The 22,094-nt window shown below is 38.2% G+C and overlaps 1 protein-coding gene across 3 annotated transcripts in view; it reads right to left on the bottom strand.

Moving 5' to 3' along the window:
* Nucleotides 1-22,094, bottom strand: part of PPP2R2A (protein phosphatase 2 regulatory subunit Balpha) — an 87,898-nt gene that overhangs the window by 51,574 nt on the left and 14,230 nt on the right. The window lies entirely within an intron of this gene.

Genomic DNA, 22,094 nt, shown 5'->3' on the forward strand with positions numbered 1-22,094 from the left:
GTCTATTTACAGAAAGAAGTTAGAGATCATTAAGATATGTTACAGAAAATTTTACAGACTTTACCCCAATGATTAAAGGGAGCTCACTGTGCCGTTTTAAATACAAGTAATCCAATTACACATGCCTTTAGATTACTCGGACTGAAGTGAAGAGAACTGGGAACTGGGAGAAGGGTAAGCAGAGGGAAGTCTGGAGACCAATCTGGAGTCACTCCAGAAATCGGGGTAAGCAATGACAGTGATATGAGCCAGGACAGTACAGTAACAATGTTATCATAAGTAGCAAACATCTAAAATGCACTTATTGTATGTTAGGTATTTAACCCTCACAACAAACCTATAAAGTTGGTTTTATTAATATCACCTGTTCCATTAACTAAACCATGGAGATACAAAGAGGGGACAGAAGTGTACAGATTTTAAAATACATTTACGAAGTATACGATGCAAGGCTTCTCAAGGCTTGATCATTGATAAGGTGTGGAGAGCTAAAGATGAAAGCAAGAAGAATAATGTCCAGGTTCTCATGGTGGTTGAATGTACTTAGTAACATTAATAGACTGATGTTTGCCTTATATCAAGTATTCTTTAATGGCGTGTAAATGGCAGGTTTAAAGAAAGAAGTTAACTTCCATTGGTCATAAATGATTTCACCAAAATTCTCAACCAAAAGGAATACATCACATACTATTACAAAAAAAAGACATTTAGTCCAGAAAATTCTTTTTCCCCATCTTTTCCCTTTTTCATCCTTTTTCTCTCAGCTGAGGCAGGTTAGTTTGTTCAAAGTGATACTCCTGACCAGTGCAAATTATATTTGCACTGCAATTCATGGTCTCTACTAAACTTTTAAAATAATTGTAATCATGCTTTTCCAATGATTTGAGATTTTCACATGATTCCATTCTCAAAGACGCAATTTCTTTCATGAATCTCATTGAAAAATAAAGTTCTACATTAAAAGTTTTTCTCCATTTACTTGAACTAAAGATTTATTCCTCTAATTCTGGAAACTGGTGTTTTTTATAAATCTTGTGTACTTGTTGTTTTGCTCATTTTTAGGACGGTCATTCCTTCCACAATATTTGAGTGAGCACCTACCACATGCTAGGCACTCTAGGTCAAGCTAGCATTTCTAGCTGCTGGGGGTACAAGAGTAAATAAATATCCCTGCCTTCATGGAACATACATGCTAGTGACGGAGACGTATTATAAACAAATAAATATAAAATGTACGAGGGCAGTATAAATAGAACAGAAATAAAAATAGAAAAATACAAAGACCAACAAGAGAAGAAAAGTAATGAGGGTGGGGCATTATTTCAGGTAGAGTGGTCAGAGAAAGCCTCTCTGAGGAGGTAACTTAGGCAGAGACCAAACAGGGAATTAGTCATCCAAACTTGTAAAGGAAAGTATTTCAAGCAGGCAGCCTAAGTAGAAATGTTGCTATATTTGACAAGACTAATTACATAATAAGGTGGTAGAGGAGATGGAGCATTTGGCCGAGGCCAGATATACATACAGCCTCGTAGGCCATGGGAGAAGGACTGTGGCTTTGTTTTAAGAATGAGAAGAAGTCCTCGCAGAATTTCTATCTTGTTTTAAAGTGATTATCTGTTGTGCGACTACAGCACAAAATGGGGGGTGGGGGTGGGGAAGGAGAATGGTTCCTAAATTACTGCAGTAGCATAAGCAAAGATGATGACGGTCTGAGCTAAGGTGGTGGCCACAAAGATGGACAGATTCAGAACACATTCTGAAGAGAGCACTGCCAGAATTAGCGGATGGATGGAGGTTATCAAAGGAGGATTCCAAGGTCTTAGAACCCAGCCCAATGGAGGAAAAGCAGTGTCATTTACTGGCAAGAGACACACCAGCAAATAGCAGGTTCTGGTTAAGAAAGGAGCCAAGAATTTCATTTTTATAACTTTAGTGTGGATTTCAACCACACATGCAGTAGAAATGTCACACGGGCAGCTAGATAGATTTGAGAGCAGTTTAGGGAAGGAAGGAGAGACACAAATTAAGGCATCATCGGCTAACAGAAGGCATTTAAAGACTAGATATGATTTCCTGGTGAATGATTACAGAAAGCAAGAGGTGTGGCCTGAGGGCTGGGCCTTGAGCTCTCCCGCACCTAGCACTAAGCTAACTAGTAAAGGACACTGCACAGGGAACTACCAGTAAGGTAGGAAGAGCTTTTGCGGAAGCCAGGCAAAGTGTTTCTAAAAGGAGGCAGGGATGAACTGTGTCCAAAAAGTGTCCAGATCAAGTAAAGTGAGGGCTGAGAAGTAAGCGTGGATTTGGTGGCATGAAGATTCTCTGTGCGATTTCAACAAAAGCGGTTTCAGTGGATTAACTGTCCTTAAAATAAAAGCTGTTTTCTGTGGCTAGCTCTGGAGTTGAGCTGTAGGAGGCTGTAATCATTGCTCTGACACTCTGAAATTTAGCTTATGAAGGACATTCTCTTCAGATCTGCCATGAACGGAGATTTTCCCTTTTATGTATCTTGGGTTATTCTGAGAAACAGAGGGTTAAACAAACAGGACTCTGAAGCTGATTCATCATGCTTCTGAGTTGCTGACTTCCCAGCTGCCCGGATATACTAAGAGTAGAATTTTTTCAAGAAAAGTACTCGAGTGACACACTTTCAATCATTACAAGCCTGAAAATTGCCATTCTGTTATCCTGCCTATGTGAAGTTTTAGCAATTTAAGATTCTTAGGTTGTAACAGCTTTCTCCTCAGGGTTTTCTAAATGCCACTCCACTATCTTTTAGCACCGTGCTGTCCAATAAAACTTTCTACTGTAACAGAAATGTTCTATTTTGCACTGTCCAACACGGTAGCCACTAGCCACGCATAGCTATTGAGCACTTAAACTGAGGAAATGAATTTATTGTATTTTACCTAACAGATTTAACAGCCACACATAGTGCTAGCATACAGAAGACAAATGAAATGCTCATCTGATACACCTTCCTTTGCAGGTAACTTGTTTCTTGTCAGGATACTTGTACTATTTATTTCTATACCTTAAAGTTTTGAAATCTTTGAAATCCATTAGGCTATTCCTAGGTATGGATCTCATTTATTTTGCTTGGTATGCACTTTAATTATTTGTAGAAGAATATTAAAAGACCCTATCTCATGGGGGTTGTAGAGAATTTCAAATGAGTTTCAATGTGAAAAATACTTGGTACATAATAAGTGTTCAATAAATGTTAGCTATATATTCCCTGAGCCCTTTTGACCTGTTCTCTCTAGGAAAATTTTTACTGTTTCTCTGACTTTATCTTTTATATGTTTGCTCTGATCTCTCACTCTGAACCTTTATTATACACTGGATCTACTCTTTGTGTTTCTTCTACTTATGCCTATATAATTTTCATCTCATTTTCTCCTCTGAACTGTGGGACTATTTCTAAAGCCCTCTGCTACCACTCCAAAAAGTTAACAGCTAAGAAGCACAAATTTCACTTAAGAACTCTTTCCTGCTCTGATTTTTTTTTTTTTTTGTTCAAGTGTTCAGGAGTCTCCTTGAGAACAGTAATTAGTTGTTTTTTAAATTGCAACATTTTCTCTTGTTTTTTGAAATAAGTCCCTATCACAGGAAATCACCTGCTCACACTGGTCACCTTCTTTTAGACTGAGCCTGTATGTGTCCACCTTTTCACGTGTTCATCTTTATAGAGAAAGGTCTATGTTTATGTAACATTTGGGAATTGTCTTAGGTTAATCAGAAAACATTTAGAACCAAGTTCAATCCTCTAGGGTGGGGGTGTGTGTGTTCACATGGTTACTTCCTGTATTAGTTTCTCAACTGCTGCCTAACAAATTACCCCAAATTTAGCAGCTTAAAACAACAAACATGTACTCTACTCCCTCTGTTTCTGTGGATCGGGAATCTGAGTGTGGCTTAGCTGGGGGCATCCAGCTCAGGATCTTTCACAAGTCTGCAGTCAATGTGTCAGCCAGGGCCTCTATCATCTTCAAACCTGATGGTGGAAGGGTCTGCTTGCAGTTCAAGTTCAAACACGTGACTGCTGGCAATCATCAGGTCTTCACTGACTGTTGGCCAGAAACACCAGCTCCTTGCCTCATAAGCTCCACAGAGAAGCTTACAAAATGGTAGATTGATGGGGCGCCTGGGTGGCGCAGTCGGTTAAGCATCCGACTTCAGCCAGGTCACGATCTCGCGGTCCGGGAGTTCGAGCCCCGCGTCGGGCTCTGGGCTGATGGCTCGGAGCCTGGAGCCTGTTTCCGATTCTGTGTCTCCCTCTCTCTCTGCCCCTCCCCCATTCATGCTCTGTCTCTCTCTGTCCCAAAAATAAATAAACGTTGAAAAAAAAAAAAAAAATTTTAAAACAAAATGGTAGATTGTTTCCCTCAGAGCAAATGAAAGAGGACAGCCCCACATGAAAGCCAAAGCCTTTTTGTAACCTAACCTCAAAAGTTTTGCCATCAAGTTAATCCATTCACTTTTGTCATACTTGGAGAAACCACCAGGTCCAGCCACACTCAAGGTCAGGGGATTAGATAAAAGACATGAATACCAGGAGGCAAGGATCATTGGGGGGCAATCTTAGAGGCTGCCTGCCACACTTCCTTGGTCACCATATAGATTCAGCAATAAGTGCTCAAGTCACAGCCCTGCAGGCCAAATAAGGTAGCTTCAGAGCAGGAAGTTTCAACTCTGTGCTTCACAGTTAGTCTCTCTCCTGCAACCATGTGTAGCTAGCCCCTCTTTACGGATATTCTCCTTGGTGAGAAGCATTGAGTCACTTAGTTTTCAATCCTTGCTTCAAAGTACAAAATCTCATACCAATCAACTACCCTATGGACCACCCTTAAATTCTAGCTCAAAACAGGTCTTTCCTCATACCCCAGGATGGCTTCTCAACCACAAAAATGAACACCAAGCTAACCAGAAAGAACTTCCCTCACTATATTTCTTTCTCATTTGTACCTTTTCCTGCCAAAATTCTTTTTAGTTTAGTTGTGGCATGCTTCCAGGGTTTCCAAGGAGACTGAACTCTCCCATTATCTTGTTGGTCATTTCGGTGTGTGTTTGTCTGTTTTAACACATGGACTTAGATCATCATCTTCCACCGGAAGTCAACACAGCGGATTTGTTTAAGTAAAGCACTTTACACATTCTTTAAAAGACTCTGTTTTGATAAATAGGACAGGAAATGCCTGTTGGTTTTCCTACCCATGTAATTCAGTTCTATTGTTGGATAAAACAAAGATGTTTTAATCTACATCATCAATCCCCAGGAAACATCCTACTATGGTAATTTAACTAAATTTTGATGATTTCCAAAAAATGCAATGTCACCAAGCCTAGCACAGCAACATTTTAACAATATACCCATATAATCTTAAAAGGAATCAGACACACAGCTGCTCAGCAGCACAAACTACCACATCACACATGGTTGTAAAGAAGCCCCTACAACTACATGCCAGCAGTAGATACCTTGCACTGCGAAAAGAACCTAACATTAATCAAACACAAACCTTAAGTCAGAACACCAACAGCATTCTAACTCACAAACCAAAATATCCATTTTTTATTTAACAATGTAAAAAGTTTCCCTACCACATTACTCCTTTACCCCATCCACATTCCCCTGGAAATAATTTATTTGCCCTATTTTCTTAGAATCCTAATAAACAGGTTAGGAGAACCAACAAAAACTAAATCAGATGGCAACAAATTTTCTCATCCGATGATACACTGGTATAGGGTGTACACTCTCCAGGATAATCAGACTTCAGGTTTCTTGTCCTCTGCTGATGAATATGCAAGAAACAGAATTAAGAAGGGACTTAACACAATGACATTAAGCACAAATAACATACTACTGCACGAGACCTAACCTACACAAGCAGCCAACCTGTACAGACAAGGTAGGGCAGAGTGTCTGAGGGATAAACCCTGTATCTGAGCTCTCATCAGATTTCTAGGTGATATGTTCTTGGTCAAAGAAAAGGGATTTTCAAACATCTTAGTACTCTACTTAAGGAATACAATTACTTATAATCTCAGCAAAGTTGCAGAACACAAAATCAACACACACAACTCAACTGTGCTTCTAAACAATAACAATGAACAACCCCAAAAGGAAATCATGTGAACAATTCACTTTATGATAGCATCAAAAAGAATAAAACATTTATGAATAAATTTACTCAATAAGGTGAAAGACGTACACTGAAAATTATAAAACATTGCTAAAAGAAAATTTAAAAATAAATGGAAAGACATCCCTTGTTCACGAACTAGAAGATTTACTACTGTCAAGATATCAATACTACCCAAAGTGATCCACAGATTTAATGCAATCCCTATCAATGTCTAGGTCCATTTATTGCAGAAATAGGAAAATCAATCCTAACATTTGGAATCTGAAGGGACCTGAATAGCCAAAACAATCTTGGGCAGGGGGAGGGGGGAGTTGGAGGTTTCACTATTCCTTATTTCAAAAAACACTACAAAGCTACCATAATCAAAATAGTGTGATACTGACATAAACGCAGACACACAGACCAATGAAACAGCATCCAGAGATAATCACTATTCTATTCTGCTTATGGTCACATGGGCCCCCACATATGGTCAAATGCTTATTGACAACGTCTTTTCGACACCTGGTGCTAGGAAAACTAGATATCCACATGCAGAAGAATGAAGGTTGACCTTTTATCTTACACCATTTACAAAAATTAACTTAAAATGGATCAAAGACCTAAACATTAGACATAAAATTTTAAGAAAACAGGGAAAAAGGCCTCAGGACATTGGATCTGGCAATGATTTCTTGACTATGATGCTGAAAAAAGGATAAATTGAACATCATCAAAATAAAAACTTTTCGTGCATCAAAGGACACAAAAGTGAAAAGGCAACCCATGGAATGAGAGAAAATATGTGCAAATCATATACCTGACAAGGAATTATATCCAGAATATATATAGAACTCCTGAAACTCATCAATTAAAAAAAAAATTAAAAATAGGCAAGGGAATTGGAAAAACATTTCTCTTAAAGGAGATATACAAACAGACAAAAACACATAAAAAGATGTGCAACATAACCAGTCATCAGGAAAATATAAATCAAAACCACATCGAGACACCACTTCATATCCGTTAGAATGGCTATTATCAAAAACAAAAACCAAAAATAGTGTTGGGGAGAACGTGGAGAAATTAAAACCCATGTACACTGCTGGTGAAAATGTAAAACAGAACAGCCACTGTGGAACAGTATGGTGCTTCTCAAAAAGTTAAACACAGAATTAGCTTATGATTCAGCAATTGCACTTCTGGCTACAGACCCAAATACTCTAAGGGACTTGAATAGATATTGGAACACCAATGTTGAATAGCAGCATTATTCATGATAGCCAAAAAGTGGGAACAATCCAAATGTGTATCAACAGATGATTGGATAAACAAAGTGGTATTAAATACAATGGAGGAAGGAAACTGACACAGTCTCTAACATGGATAAGCTCTGAGCACTGTTAGGGACTGAATGCTGAGTTTTTTTTACCTCCTCCATTCTATATTTGTATCTTTTTTTTCCTGCAGAGAGAACCCTAGTTCCCTAATCTGTAGCTATCTTTTGTCAGAATATGAAGGTGAAAACAATCTGGATCTTTGATGAAATAAGCCCAGAATTCATGTTGAAATCCTAACCCTCAGTGATATGAGGATGTGAGGCCTTTGGGAGGTGATTAGGTCATAAGGGTAGAGCCCTCATGAATGGGATTAGTGTTATTACATAAGACATCCCAAAAAGCTCTCTCACCCCTTCTGCCATATGAGGACACAGTGAGAGGACAGCCATCTGTGAACCAAGAAAGCCAGCCCTGATCAGATACAGAATCAGCTGGCGCCCTGATTTTGGACTTTCCACAACTGTGAGAAATAAATTGTTTAAGTGACCCAGTCTATGGTAGTTTGTTATGGCAGACGGAACAGATTAAGGCAAGGACATTATGCTACGTGAAATAAACCAAACACTGGTATATTGAAGACAAACACTGTATAATTGCACTTTTATGAGGTACCCAGAGCAATCAAATTCACAGAGACCGAAGTAGAATGGGAGTTGCCAGGAATTGGGAAACGGGAGAATGGAAGTTACTGTTTAATGGGAATGAAGTTTCAGTTTGGTAAGATAAAAAAAGTTCTCAGGCACCTGGCTGGCTCAGTTGGAGAAGCACGCAACTCTTGATCTCACAGTTCTAAATTCGAGCCCCATGTTGGGTGTAGGGATTACTTGACAATAGAATCTTAAAAAAAAGTTCTGGAGATGGACGAATGTGCACATACTTAATGCCAATAAACTGTACACTGAAAATGATTAAAAAACAGTAAGTCTAATGTATATTTTATCACAATAAAAAAATTATTTGTTATCCCTGACAAGAAATCCCAGTATAGAGCAATTAAATGCAGGGTTAATCCACTGGTTTATCTCATCAAAGATCCAAATTCTTATCATCTTCATATTCTGACAAAAGATAGCTACAGATTTGGGAATTGAGGTTCTCACTGTAAAAGGAAAAAGATACAAATATAGGCTGGGGGAGGTAAAAAAGAACTCTCCGGTATTCAATCTAAATTGGCAGATCTGTAGAAATTAATATTTTCCTAATTCCATCACAAACTATTTTAGTCATCTGCAACAGTAGGTAGAAAACTCAGGGTCACTCTTGTTTTATCCATAAAGCCATCCCATATTATTTTGTGCATATTCCAGATACCTAATTATTTCATCCATATTTCAAAGGTATCTCTAAAAGATAAAGGCACCATTTTTAAAAAAAAATTTTTTTTTAACATTTATTTATTTTTGAGACAGAGAGAGACAGAGCATGAACGGGGAAGGGGCAGAGAGAGAGGGAGACACAGAATCGGAAGCAGGCTCCAGGCTCTGAGCCATCAGCCCAGAGCCTGACGCGGGGCTCGAACTCACGGACCGCGAGATCGTGACCTGAGCTGAAGTCGGGATGCTCAACCGACTGAGCCACCCAAGCACCCCAAGCACCATTTTTAATATAACCAAACACTATCATACCTGGGGGAAAAAGGCAAACAGTACTTCCTTAATATCAAATATCCACGATACTGTATATGTTCAAATTTCTAATTCGTATGTAAGATAATTTTTTAAAACTTTTTTAGCTGTCTGAATTACAATACAGTAAGTTTTACAAACTACAATTGATATATTTTGTAAGTCCCTTTTGAAAAAACAGTTCATCCTGTACAAACTCAAAAATTAAAAACTGCAAAATCCTTTTAATTTCCTAGCTGTCTAGAAAAAAAATGACATTCCAGTAGTAAAGAAAACACTTAGCACCTAAAATGGCTTCTAAATACCATTCCCTATGAAAAGAACCCAAAACTTCTTAGAAAAATACTGATTCCAAGTCTGAAGCAGAAAAGTTACACTCTTGAAACATCTTGTGTCAGAAAAATAGGGAGTGATCAAAGACTAACTTGGGCATGCAATGGGGGCACAGGAGGGACTTGATAGGTCTCTCTCACAGACCAAATTTAGGACCATTTAAGCATCAAAAGGAACAGGGGCACTGACAGATTAGAGGACATTAACAGATTAATACACAGAATAACAAAAGAACCTGTAAATCCACAATGGTACTAAAAAAGGGAGAGAGTTGGGAGATTAGGAAATTCTGCGGCACCAATGTAATTACTACCTACCTCAGGCAAGGACCATCAATGAATGCTTATTAATCACAAAAAAAAAGTTTTTGCTTTGTTTTTTTTTTTTTGAGAAATCTGGCAACCACTACATGATCAGGTGATCAAATTAACAATGGGACAAATTTACATGATTTGATGTTCTGCCAAAAATGTTTAACCTGGATTTTACATGAGGAAACAGCAAAATCTAGAAAGTATGGTATTTTAGAAAACAAGCTTTGACTCTTCAAAATTAACAGAATGCTTTGACCGGATCCTGGACTAAAAAAAAAAAAAAAAAAAATTTTAAGGACAGTTTTTGAGCCACTTGTGGAGGTTTAAATATGGACTATATAACAGAGAGCATTTATGTTAAATTTCTTGGGTATGATAATGTTATTGTTTAAGAGAAAGTGTTCTTAAGAGATTAATGCTAAGTTATTTAAGGGTAAAGCATATGCTGCTTCCAACATGTTTTCAAAAGATTTGGGGACAAGAATACAGGTGTAAGTATGAGAGAAGAGATAAAGCAAACGTGCCAACATGCTTGTAATTGGTGAATATGATTAAATAATAGTTATAGTAGTATTTTCCAACTTCTTTGCAGGCTTAAAAATTTTCAGAATAGAGGTGGCCTAGGTGGCTCAGTCGATCAAGCGTCTGACTTCGGCTCAGGTCATGATCTCATGGTTTGTGAGTTTGAGCCCTGTGTCAGGCTCTGTGCTGACAGCTCAGAACCTGGAATCTGCTTCAGATTCTGTGTCTCCTTCACTCTTTGCCCCTCCCCTGCTTGTGCTCAATCTCTCTCTGTCTCTCAAAAATAAACAAATGTTAAAAAAAAAATTATAAAAAATTTTTTTCAAAATAAAAAGTTGGGACAAGGGAGAGGCAGACTATAGCAGCTCTAGATATATTCTCATACATTACAGCAAAAAAAGAAAGAGAGAGAGAGAGAGAGAGAAAGAAAGAAAGAGAAAAAGAAAAAACAGCAGCTCTCTCTTCCTTGGGTTTCTTTTTAAAGGGCTGTGAAGCCTTTCAAAGAACCCTACCACCCCTCCACCCCCACCCCTGCTCCTACTCCCAGCAAAGAGCTCTTCCTATATCATTGTATAGGTCTAATATTATCTGTCTGACCTCATTTCATATTTAGCTTAGCTATAAAACCATGAGTCCACCTACAATGACAAAAAATGTCAGACTGGACTTCTCCCACCTAGGCAGCATGAAAACCAAGATCTAAGCTGGCAAGTTCCTGCCAAACCATCACCAAGACAGATCATCTCCCCTATTGTTCTCTACAGTTATGATGAGTTTCTTGCTTTCTCTTTCCCTCTGTTTTGATGTGCTCATTTGTTTTGTTTGCTAAATCCCACATATGAGTGAAATCATAATGTATTTGTCTTTCTCAAACCGACTTATTTCACTTAGCATTATACTTCCCAGCTCTACCCATGTTGTTGCAAATGGCAACATATATAACAGGCTATATAATGGCACTCAAAATGGGGGAGGAGGATTCTTGCCTCCTAAAAAGGAGATGTAGGCCTATCCCGTCCCGCATCAAACAAGACACAAGAAAACTAAATTTGAAGACATTAGTTGTTATCATTCTGTTACTACTCTAGAACCTATGTCATTATGGATTAACCAACATTTTATCTGACAATGAAAGGTGCAGTAACATTTTTATTCTTGAACTTCCTGAAGAAAATGTCTAATATTATGTACAGATGAAGTAGGAAGGAAAGAGCAATGCACTAAGGAGTAAATAGGCCTGAGTAAAAGTTCTAACAATTACTAGCTATAACAGAGACCATCCCTGCAACTGGCCATGCCCCCTTTTCTCCTTTTAGTAAAAAAAAAGAAAGGGTCTCCAGGTACCCCTGTCCCTCAGCAAAACCACATAGTGTTTTAAAGAAAATGAGAGGTTAAAGAAAATTAGAAAATTCCTTATTTTAAAAAATTAGAAAATTTCCTAATTCTGACCATGCAGACAAGAGCATACTACAACACCAAGACAGAAGAAACCTGGGATCCTGGAAAATCACTGGCAAAGGCAGCTTATCCACTCTGGACTACTCTCTACCACTGTAGGGATTACAGGAGAGAGAAATTAGCTAATTTGGGGAACCACTGTATGGGTCTTTTATAGCAGCTTGGCCTATAATAAATAATAGCTTGTAGGACTCTGGGTACTTCTCTGGGCCTCATTTTACTGGTTTACAAAACTGGAGAGAATGATTATGAGCGCTATAAATTCTTTAGCATACAGTATTTTCTATTTTAAATAAAAGTATGTACATTTAGTAAAATTAAAGTTTCAAATATTTAAAAATGGGATGACATGTGAAAACACCTTGTTCAATTTACCTGCCCATTCAAAATATAATTACAAAATGCCCACTAAGTGCCAAATACTGTTATGTGCCTGCAACTATTCAAAATGCTAAGAATAAAGTGATAAAACAAAAGTTTATTCCCTTGTGCATGAAACTGAAAATGTGAGAGGAAGCCTACAATATGCAAGTCAACAATAAACAAACAAGATTATTCCAATAGCAAGAGTATTTGAAAAAGAAAAAAAAAGCAGAGAACACAGAGTTATCTAGGGTTAGGAGGGGAATCAGTTAATTTACACAGGGCCACACAAAAGTCTAGGTAAAGTTTATTCCAGATTTAAAAGGGCAAGTCTGAAGCCCTCAGCAAGAACAAGACGGTGTTTGTTCATGGACCACCAAGAAAGCCCAGGTGACTGGAGCTACTAGTGAGCAAGGAAAGAAAGAAAACATCTAAGGCAGGCAGAGGCAGCATGGTACTGGGCCAGCATTCGACTAGATCTAGCCCAGTGGGGCTGGGCCAGCGTTCGACTAGATCTCAGGGTCGTTAAGTTGAAACCACAATGGGTGTAGAGATCACTTAAAAATAAAATCTGTAAAACAGAAAAAGTATAAAACTGTTTTATTACTAATATCAGGGGATGAGAGCTCCCCCTGAAAAACAGAGAAAAATTACTACTCCCTCTATGTCTTGGCTTCAGGAACAATGATAATTCCCAACAGAAAATTATGATCTTAGCTGCCCTGCAATCAGTAAGTGACTATAATCTTACATTCTACTTATAAATGTCTTTACTCAGACATAAACATTTTAATTAATTAAAACCAATTTTAGGAGTAGAAATAAAACTTAAACTCATTTGCATCTAATAAAGCTAACACCTCTGATATTTTAAATACATGAATAAGTTTCACATATGCACTCATCAACAAATATTTCATGAGCACCTACTATGTATGCCACACATGGTGGCAAGTGCTTTATTAACAGTAAATAAAGATCCACCCTTTACAGAGCTTAACAGAATATATGTCAGTTTAAAAATGATAGTAATAAATTTTTAAAAATCTCACTGCTTTTGGCTGATTCCTTAATGCCTAAAATTTAGGTTTAAAAGTGCAAGTTAGTGTCTTTTATTTTAACTTGTCATCCTTTGCTGTACTTGAGGGAAAGAATTACACAATATTTTAAAGTTTAGTATATTAAAAACAAATAGTACACAACCTTAGAATTTAGATCTAAGAAAAAATCGTCTGCTTTTATATAGAAAAAAACAAATACAAATTCTGTGAATTCTACTGTTTCATGGTAGACGAAGTGATTACCAAGTGTTCTGGGACATGAAGGAAAATTGTACTATAAACATTTTATTGATGCACTTGTTAAACACAGAAATTCAAAACTCATTTCTCTCTCCCCTCTAGATCCCACTACAATGACAATAAATGAATAAAAACAGTTTAAGACAGTAAGAACAAAGGAACATTCAGGGAAACAGCCGAAGGAAGACAACAACAAATGTGATGGAAAATGGAAAGCAGGTAACTCACAGAATAAAATAAACTGAAACCTAAGAACGTATGGAAGGAGTTGCCAAGAGAGGCAAGCAGATTCACCCTGCAGACCCTGCAAAGGGTCAAGAAAGGACAACAGTGAGGAATAAGGCTCCAAACAGGACTACCAGTTAAAACATCTGTTTAAGATGCAAGAAGCCCCATTCTCAAAGAACCACTTTAACTTTCTGAACTGGCTGGATCAAAGACAGTAGTTGGGAGCTAAGGCTGATGGTGAAGCACCACACTGAAAACAAGATTAAGTTAGAGGGCACGTAAAACAACGAGCTGCTCAGTCATGTTCTTGGCTCCCAAAATATCCGCAGCCAGGCTTGAATATAAGTACCCCCCCCCACACACACACCCAACCCCATACAAGCTTCCTTCTGAGACAGGACACTGGAAGTTCCCTCTCACTGAAACAGTGAGAGTCCCAGGTTTAACACCTTACTGTGAAGCTCACAGCTGACTAGATCTGTCAGTGCTCACGGCATTTCCAGTCTATTTCTCAGCTCCTCATTCTTAAATGCTATGGACAACCAAGGATTACCAGATAGTGCAATCGGCTGACATAAATAAGAAAAAAGGAACGAGTAAGAAATGGAATGCCAAGATTAGAAAAAATTTAAAACATTAGTCTTCTCAGAGCGCCTCAGTGGCTCAGTCAGTTGGGCCTCTGACTTCGGCTCAGGTCCCAATCTCATGTTTTGTGAGTTCGAGCCCCACATCGGGCTCTGTGCTGACATCTCGAAGCCTGTAGTCAGTTTCGGATTGTGTCTCCCTCTCTCTCTGTCCCTCCCCTGCTCGTGTGCTCACTCTCTCTCTCTCAAAAATAAACGACCATTAAAAAAAAAAAAAATCAATCTTCTCAAAAAGAAAGGTTGCTGAAAAAGGAACAAAGGAGCTCTTAAAACATAACTGGAAATGTAAAACATCTGTGAAAGAGTTGAAAACAAAATTGAGAATTTCTGGAACACAGAACAAAACATAAAGAGAAGAAAAAAATTGGAGGATCGGTGTAAAAAAGCCCAAGATCCATATAATAGGAGTTACAGAAAGAACAAATAAAATAGAGAAGGAAAAACCTAAAGGAAAAGAATCCACAAGTTGAAACGGCCCAATGACGACTAGCCCAGTATCAAGGCACATCATCCAAACAGGAAAAAAGAAGAGTAAACAGCATGGCATCAGGCTTCTCAAATGCAGTGACAGACACTAGCAGACAAAAGAAATGCCTTTCAGGGTGTCTGGGTGGCTCAGTCGGTTAAGCATCTGACTCTCGATTTCAGTTCAGGTCATGAGCTCATGGTTCATGAGTCCGGTTCATGAGTTCAAGCTCCACATTAGGCTCCGTGCTGTAAGCTTGGGATTCTCTCTCCCTCTCTTCCGCTCGTGTGTGCACACACACTCTCAAGATACGTTAAAAAAAAGAAGAAAAAACTCCTTCCGAATTCTGAGGAAAAATTATTTCCAATAACCAGCCCAACTTTGAAGTGGGAAAGTAATGTAAAGACAACTTCTCCAGGCAAGCGAAATCTCAAAGCGTGTACCACCCATGAAATCTTTCTTATGAAATACTGGATGGTACGCACCACTAAAATGAGGGAGCAAACCAAAAAAGGAAGTTATGGAATCCAGGAATAAGGAGATCCAACACAGAAGAAGCAAAAGGAATTCCCATGATGGTGAAGTAAAAATAAGAACGAAGGAAAGGACAAGGACAACAGCTATGCAATAAACTTAGAAAAAAGCCAGGCCATATCGAAGGATAGAGCTCAAGGCAAAAGTAAAACTGATAGAACATCTGATGTACTTCAATATACTGACAGGAGATTTAGTCACCTGTCAGTAAATCTAAGGTGGTTTCGTGATAGATTCACAGAAAACAAAGCAAATCACTCTAGACTGAAACAACAAAATGGAGAAAACACCAGAAGGTGGGGTGTGTATGTACGTTATCTGATTCTTTTGACAATGAAGAAAATCATATTGAAAGGTGCAGAAAGAAAATAACAGCGACAGACTAAAAACAACAACAAACTAAAATCAAGGTAATTATTAACTCTGGAGAAAAGAGCATAGCAGCACAGGGTATATGGACACAATCATGTCCACTCTTATATGAGGTTCCTATGGCTACTGTAACAAATTAGCACAAATTTGGTGGCTTAACAACACACTGAAGTTCTGGAAGCCACAAGCCCAAAACTCAGTTGCATTGGATTCAAGGTACGAGCCTGGCTAGGCTTCTTTCTAGAGACTCAAGGAAGAATTTGGTTTCTCTGCTTTTTAAACTCTGGAGACCACCTGCATTCCTCGGCTTAAGACCCTTGCCCTGTATCTCCAACCTCTTGCTTCTGGTATCACATCTACTACTTCCTCCTTAGATCTTATCTCGCTCTTTTCCTTGCAAGCGTCCTTGTGATTACATTTAGGGCCAGGATAATCTCAAATAACCTCCTTAGATCAAAATCATTAATTTAATCCCATCTCTGCTCCCTCTCCGGTGAAGTAAATTCACTTGTTCTGGGGATTAGGATGTGGGTTTCTTTGAGGGGCAGGGGAGAGCATTACTCAGCCTACCACAACACTGAACACTGGTTTAAACGACAATAATAATGGTACAGCAATATTGAGAAAACAGGAGCAGTAAGAGAGGCAGAACAGAACTCTTAACTACCATTTACTTCTGAGGACATCTAAAATGGATAAACAGCTGCTATGTACTTAGAAATAGGAAAATAAACCAGTTGAAAAATGTGGGGAAGGGGACTCAAGGTGATTACAGGTTAAAGGGACAGGAAACTGGTTCCTTTTCCTCATAAGCATTTTGAATTTACCGGCTTGTTCAACTATGTACCTGAGCTACACAGATAAAATAAAAATCAACTTAAAATAAAACTAAGATTGGGTGGTTAGGAAGAGAGAAATCCTGATAGGAGACTGAAAAGGTACCTCCAATGTTAACAAAGCAACAGAAAATCATAAAGAATTCAAAACTTAATCATTTATACCTATTAGAACTTATACTTATTAGAAATCTGTTAGCAGTTATAAAATAACCAATGAAGGCGTTAAAATTTTATTTCCTAAATTCATCTTTTTCACAGCACTAGGGGGCCAATCTATTTAAAAAAGCAAATTACTAGCAAAAGCAAACCTTTATGTATACTAAGATATTGGCCTGAGCTAAACTTGAAATACAAACACAAATTCAATCTAACAATTAGGGATGGCTAACATGCAGTACACTGTGATGCAAGCTGCTCTTTTAACAGCTAGTACAAAGCTCCCCAGGAGGTGTTTATTCATTTATTGAGCAAATGTTAAATGATGTGAGAACAGCACAATGAATCTATTCAGTCTGTCAGAAATGCTGAGTAAAATAATTAAGATACTACCGTACCTGTTCTCCCTTCCCCTACAAAAGGCTATAAACCAGCTGCCTTTCCCCTGGAAGTGTAGATTGTACACCAACACACCAGCAACAGCAGCAACACGGCCCTCACTGGAGTGGGTGAGAAATGAAAAATCACAGGCTCCACCCCAGATGTACATGCAGAATCATAATCTGCATTTTAACAAGATTTCGGGGAAATCCATAAGCACAGAAAGCTTGAGAAGTTCTAGTATCTGCTAATAAAACCCTTTTGACAAAATAAAACACGGCACAACTTCTGAATAAGGAATCAAAGAGAGAAATAAGGGTGTTCACCGGTACAATAAAATGTTTTCTCTTCAGACTCCTGTAAAATTTTTTATGGGCTCTACACCTACTCATCAGTCTGCTCAAGGTCTGGTAAAGAATTCAGATCATCATATAACACGACAGAAATAGAGAATATCGCCAAAGAGAGGCGGAAGAAAGGGCTTTTTTTTTAAGAGCCTCAGCAGTTAAGAGTCAACACTTTTAATGGGATCTTCCTGAGATCACACTTTCAGGTGCTCCCAAACTCCCATTTCTTACCTGCTAGAGGAAAATGAAACCAGCAGCGAAGGCTGCTTTGGCTCTAGTGCGTTCAAAGCCCCACCCCTCAAGTAGAGTATCCAATCACAGGAAAGAAAGAAAAAAAAAAAACAATGGAGAGACTTGAGAACAACAGGAAAATGGAACAAAAAAAAAAAACCCCTAAAGAATGAGCTTGAACTTCTATTTTAAATTTCTCAAATAGTCAAAGTGCCAGACCCCCGCCTAACCCAAATTCCGATAAAACTAATCTTCCTGGGGCGCCTGGGTGGCTCAGTCGGTTGAGCGTCCGACTTCGGCTCAGGTCATGATCTCGCGGTCCGTGAGTTCGAGCCCCGCATCGGGCTCTGTGCTGACAGCTCAGAGCCTGGAGCCTGTTTCGGATTCTGTGTCTCCCTCTCTCTGTGACCCTTCCCCGTTCATGCTCTGTCTCTCTCTGTCTCAAAAATAAATAAACGTTAAAAAAAAAAAACAAAAAAAAAAAACAAAACTAATCTTCCTACTTCTGTCTTTGGATTCCCCAAACTCCTAACTCAACCAAACTAAAGCTGTATTCATTAATGCAACATATACTTACTGAAAGTGCCTGTATAACCTGCCCCAAATCTCAAAAACAACTAGTTTATCTTGATTTGTGGGCTTGAATAGGCATTTACTCCATTAATTTTTAATGTGTTATTTCTGTTAATCATGCAATAAATAACTGCATCAACTAAATTTTCCAAGCAGTAAGCATATGCCAAAACTAAGCACTCCTATACATTTAATCCTCCGAATAACAAAGCCAGTACTACTAATCATCCCCATTTGCAGATAAGAAAACTAACAAGTAATAGTTCTCAAATGTTTTTTTCTTACCCTCTGCCTTCCATTGCCTGGCAAAAACAAACAAAAAACCACTTCATTTAGAAAAGACTTTCCCATCTACTCTAGACCCAAATTACTTCTTTGAGCTTCCATACAACTTTCACTAGCTATGATGATGGAAGGTGGGGGCGGGTGGGGGGAAAGTTTACCTATTACAAATCAATACGAAAAGTACCCCCAAAGAACAATAAAGGACATGAACAGAACCTACATAGTTAAACATGCTCAAACAAATAAGTGGAAAGATTTTATTGAATGGTATTATTGTGCTAGACGTTGTCAACAGGTTAGGAAATGGGTACTCCTATTCACTGCTGGAGGAAGAGAAAACCAACACCAACTTTCTTTTTTTTTTTTTAAAGATGCCCGATATCACTTTTTATTTATTTATTTTTTTAATTTTTTTTTTCAACGTTTATTTATTTTTGGGACAGAGAGAGACAGAGCATGAACGGGGGAGGGGCAGAGAGAGAGGGAGACACAGAATCGGAAACAGGCTCCAGGCTCTGAGCCATCAGCCCAGAGCCCGACGCGGGGCTCGAACTCCCGGACCGCGAGATCGTGACCTGGCTGAAGTCGGACGCTTAACCGACTGCGCCACCCAGGCGCCCCCAACACCAACTTTCTAAGGCAATTTGGTAATACATTACATAAGCCATAAAAAGGTCGTATCTTTTGACCGGCAGCTCCATTTCTAGAAACATCCCCTAAAGTATTAAGATTCTCACAAAGATGTTCATCATAAATTTACAACAGCAAAAACTGTAGAAAACTAAAATGCCCAAATTAAGTACAAGAGCCATTTATCTTTCCAGATGTTAAATAGAAAAAAAGCATTATACAAAACTACACATGTAAAACAAGTTTTTAAAATGTATATATATTCACAGCAGTAAAAGGACAGATCTACACCAAAATGTTGAGATGTTATCTAAAAATGGTGAGATTATGTGTGATCTTATTATTTTTTTTGTTTACTTTATGGTAGTTCTAAAGTGAGAAGAACCAAGGCTCAACCACTGGCTTCCCCACTTACCACTGTGGCCTTGATCAAGTTACTTTGTCTAATCCTTGATTTCCTCATCTATAAAATAAAAATACCTATCCTCAGAGGCTGGCTGAGAAGATTAAATGATAATGCATGCAAAACAACAGTGATAGGCAGTTAGCTAAGTTTCTCGAGCGCTTATTTAAAATACATCAGACAGTTTATGTTTACATTCAGAGAATTATTTTTCCTTAAATAAAAATCCTTATTAATGTTAATAAATTACCACATAACAAGAATTTAATGAAACTGTATTCTCACCAAACTGAGCAGTGTAAAAACTGTCACATTTTGGCATTTGTACAATGTTAACAAAATTTCCAAGAAATCTGGTTGAGAATTAGAGATGGTAGACATAACAAGGAGCTAATGTATTTACCAAATAGTCAAAAAGACACATAAGGAGGGGGGAAAAAAAGACACATTTGGTCTTTAGGATCTAGCCTACTAATGTCTAGTTTAGTCCTAATTAAATAATCACCAAAAAACGACCTAGTCACTACAGACATCATTAGGAACGGTAAGATCTAGATGGAAAAATACTCAAGGTCTAATTTAATGAGGGATAAGACACAGACTTCAGGTATCAATGAACCCAAATTGTTATTTAAAAAAAAAATTTTTTTTAGTGTTTATCTTATTTTTGAGAGAGAGAGAGACAGAGTATGAGAAGCAGAGGGGCAGAGACAGAGAGGGAGACACAGAACCTGAGGCAGGCTCCAGGCTCTGAGCTGTCAGCACAGATCCCAACATGGGGCTCAAACTCACAAACCATGAGATCATGACCTGGGTCAAAGTTAGCGCTCAACCGACTAAGCCACCCAGGTGCCCCCCCCCCATTGTTATTTTTAAAGATTTGGATATGTGAGACATTATTACTTTATTATTAGACATTGTTATTTCACAAATTTTACTCAGCTTTAAAATCTACTAATTGCACATCTAGATGCACATCCCAAATATGTACAATCTTCTCAGCAACTCTTCAGTCTGAAGCTACAGAAACCTCAAAGGACAGTTAAAAGAAAATGGTAGCTACCTGGCAATTTTTTTGATCCTAAGACAAGGCCTATAAACCTTGCATATCATGGATTTCTGGAACGTATTTTCCCACTTTCAAATCTGAAATGATGAACATGCTCTGTTAAAGTTAACAATTTGCAACTGCGAAACACTTCTGAAACACATAAAAAATTTTGACAGTATCTCTAGAGACACAGAACCTGGGAGAAGGGGGTTAAGAGGGAGACATACTTTCACTCTGTATCTCTTGCACTGTTTGGATTTACCATTTGTATATGTAAACTAAAAAGTTTATTTACTATTATTCATTTGTCAGATTCAGTGCACAATTCAGCTTTTTTACTCTATTTACAAAACTGTGCAACCATCATCACTATCTAATTTCAGAACATTTTCATTACCCCCTTAGAGAAACGCTGTACTCACTGGCAGTCACATCATCCACCAGCCCTACCAACCACTCATCTACTTTCTGTCTCTATAGATTTGCCTCTTCTGGATATTTCATACAAATAGAATCATATAATATGTAGTCTTTTGTGACCAACTTCTTCATCTTAGCATAATGTTTTCAAAGTTCATCCAAGCTGCAGCACCTAACAGCATTTCGTTCCTTTCTATGGCTGCATAATACTCCATTGTATAGATACACCACCTTTGCTTTATGCATAGTCAGTAGATCGACATTTGGTTTGTTTCCACTTTTCTGCTATTATGACTAACGTTGCTATAAACATTGATGTAAAAGTTTTTGTGCACACATGTTTTCAATTCTCTTAAGTATATACCTAGGAACAGAATTACTGGGTTCTATGGTTAAATCTATGTTTAACGTCTTAAGGAATGGCCAAACTGTTAAAATGAAGGTCTTGAAACACACAGGAAAGACGGAAGAAAGAAAAGGCTTATACACTACCATGGACATTTAACTTGGAGAGATCTTCAAAGATACTCATGAGTAAATTCGATTCACAGCTATTTGAAATCACTGAAAGACATATTTATGTCTTAGACTTGAGATAAAGATGATTCTTTCATTTAATTCCAAGAACAACTAAGTATTTGTACTACATCACCATCTCAACGTCAAAAAGCATGTCAACTGAGGGGTGCCTGGGTGGCTCAGTGTCCGACTCAACTCAGGTCATGATCTCACGGTTTTTGAGTCCAAGCCCTGCGTTGGCCTCTGTGCTAACAAGGTTGGAGCCTGAAGCCTGCTTCAGATTCTGCTTCTCCCGCCCTCCCCCTGCCCCTCCCCCTGCTGGCCAGCAAGTGCGCTCACGTGCTGTCTCTCTCTCAAAAATAAACTTTAAAAACAATGCGAACTTAGAAAAGGGAAAATAATTTCTTACATCCCAACATTACCTGTAAATTTTTTACATAGGATTTGCAAAGGATCTCCCAGTAATGTCAACAGGTTAATAATACCAAAAGCCACAAAGTTATGGAAAAGGCTTATTTTAATAATTCTGACCCTCCTAATACACCTGAAGTGAAGGATCTGTTCTATTTCCTACACATTCTCTACAGCACTGGGCATTCAATATTACATATTCTTGTTCACTTGTGGA

This window comes from Lynx canadensis, chromosome B1 (genome assembly GCF_007474595.2).
Source record: "Lynx canadensis isolate LIC74 chromosome B1, mLynCan4.pri.v2, whole genome shotgun sequence".
NCBI classification, from domain to species: domain Eukaryota; kingdom Metazoa; phylum Chordata; class Mammalia; order Carnivora; family Felidae; genus Lynx; species Lynx canadensis.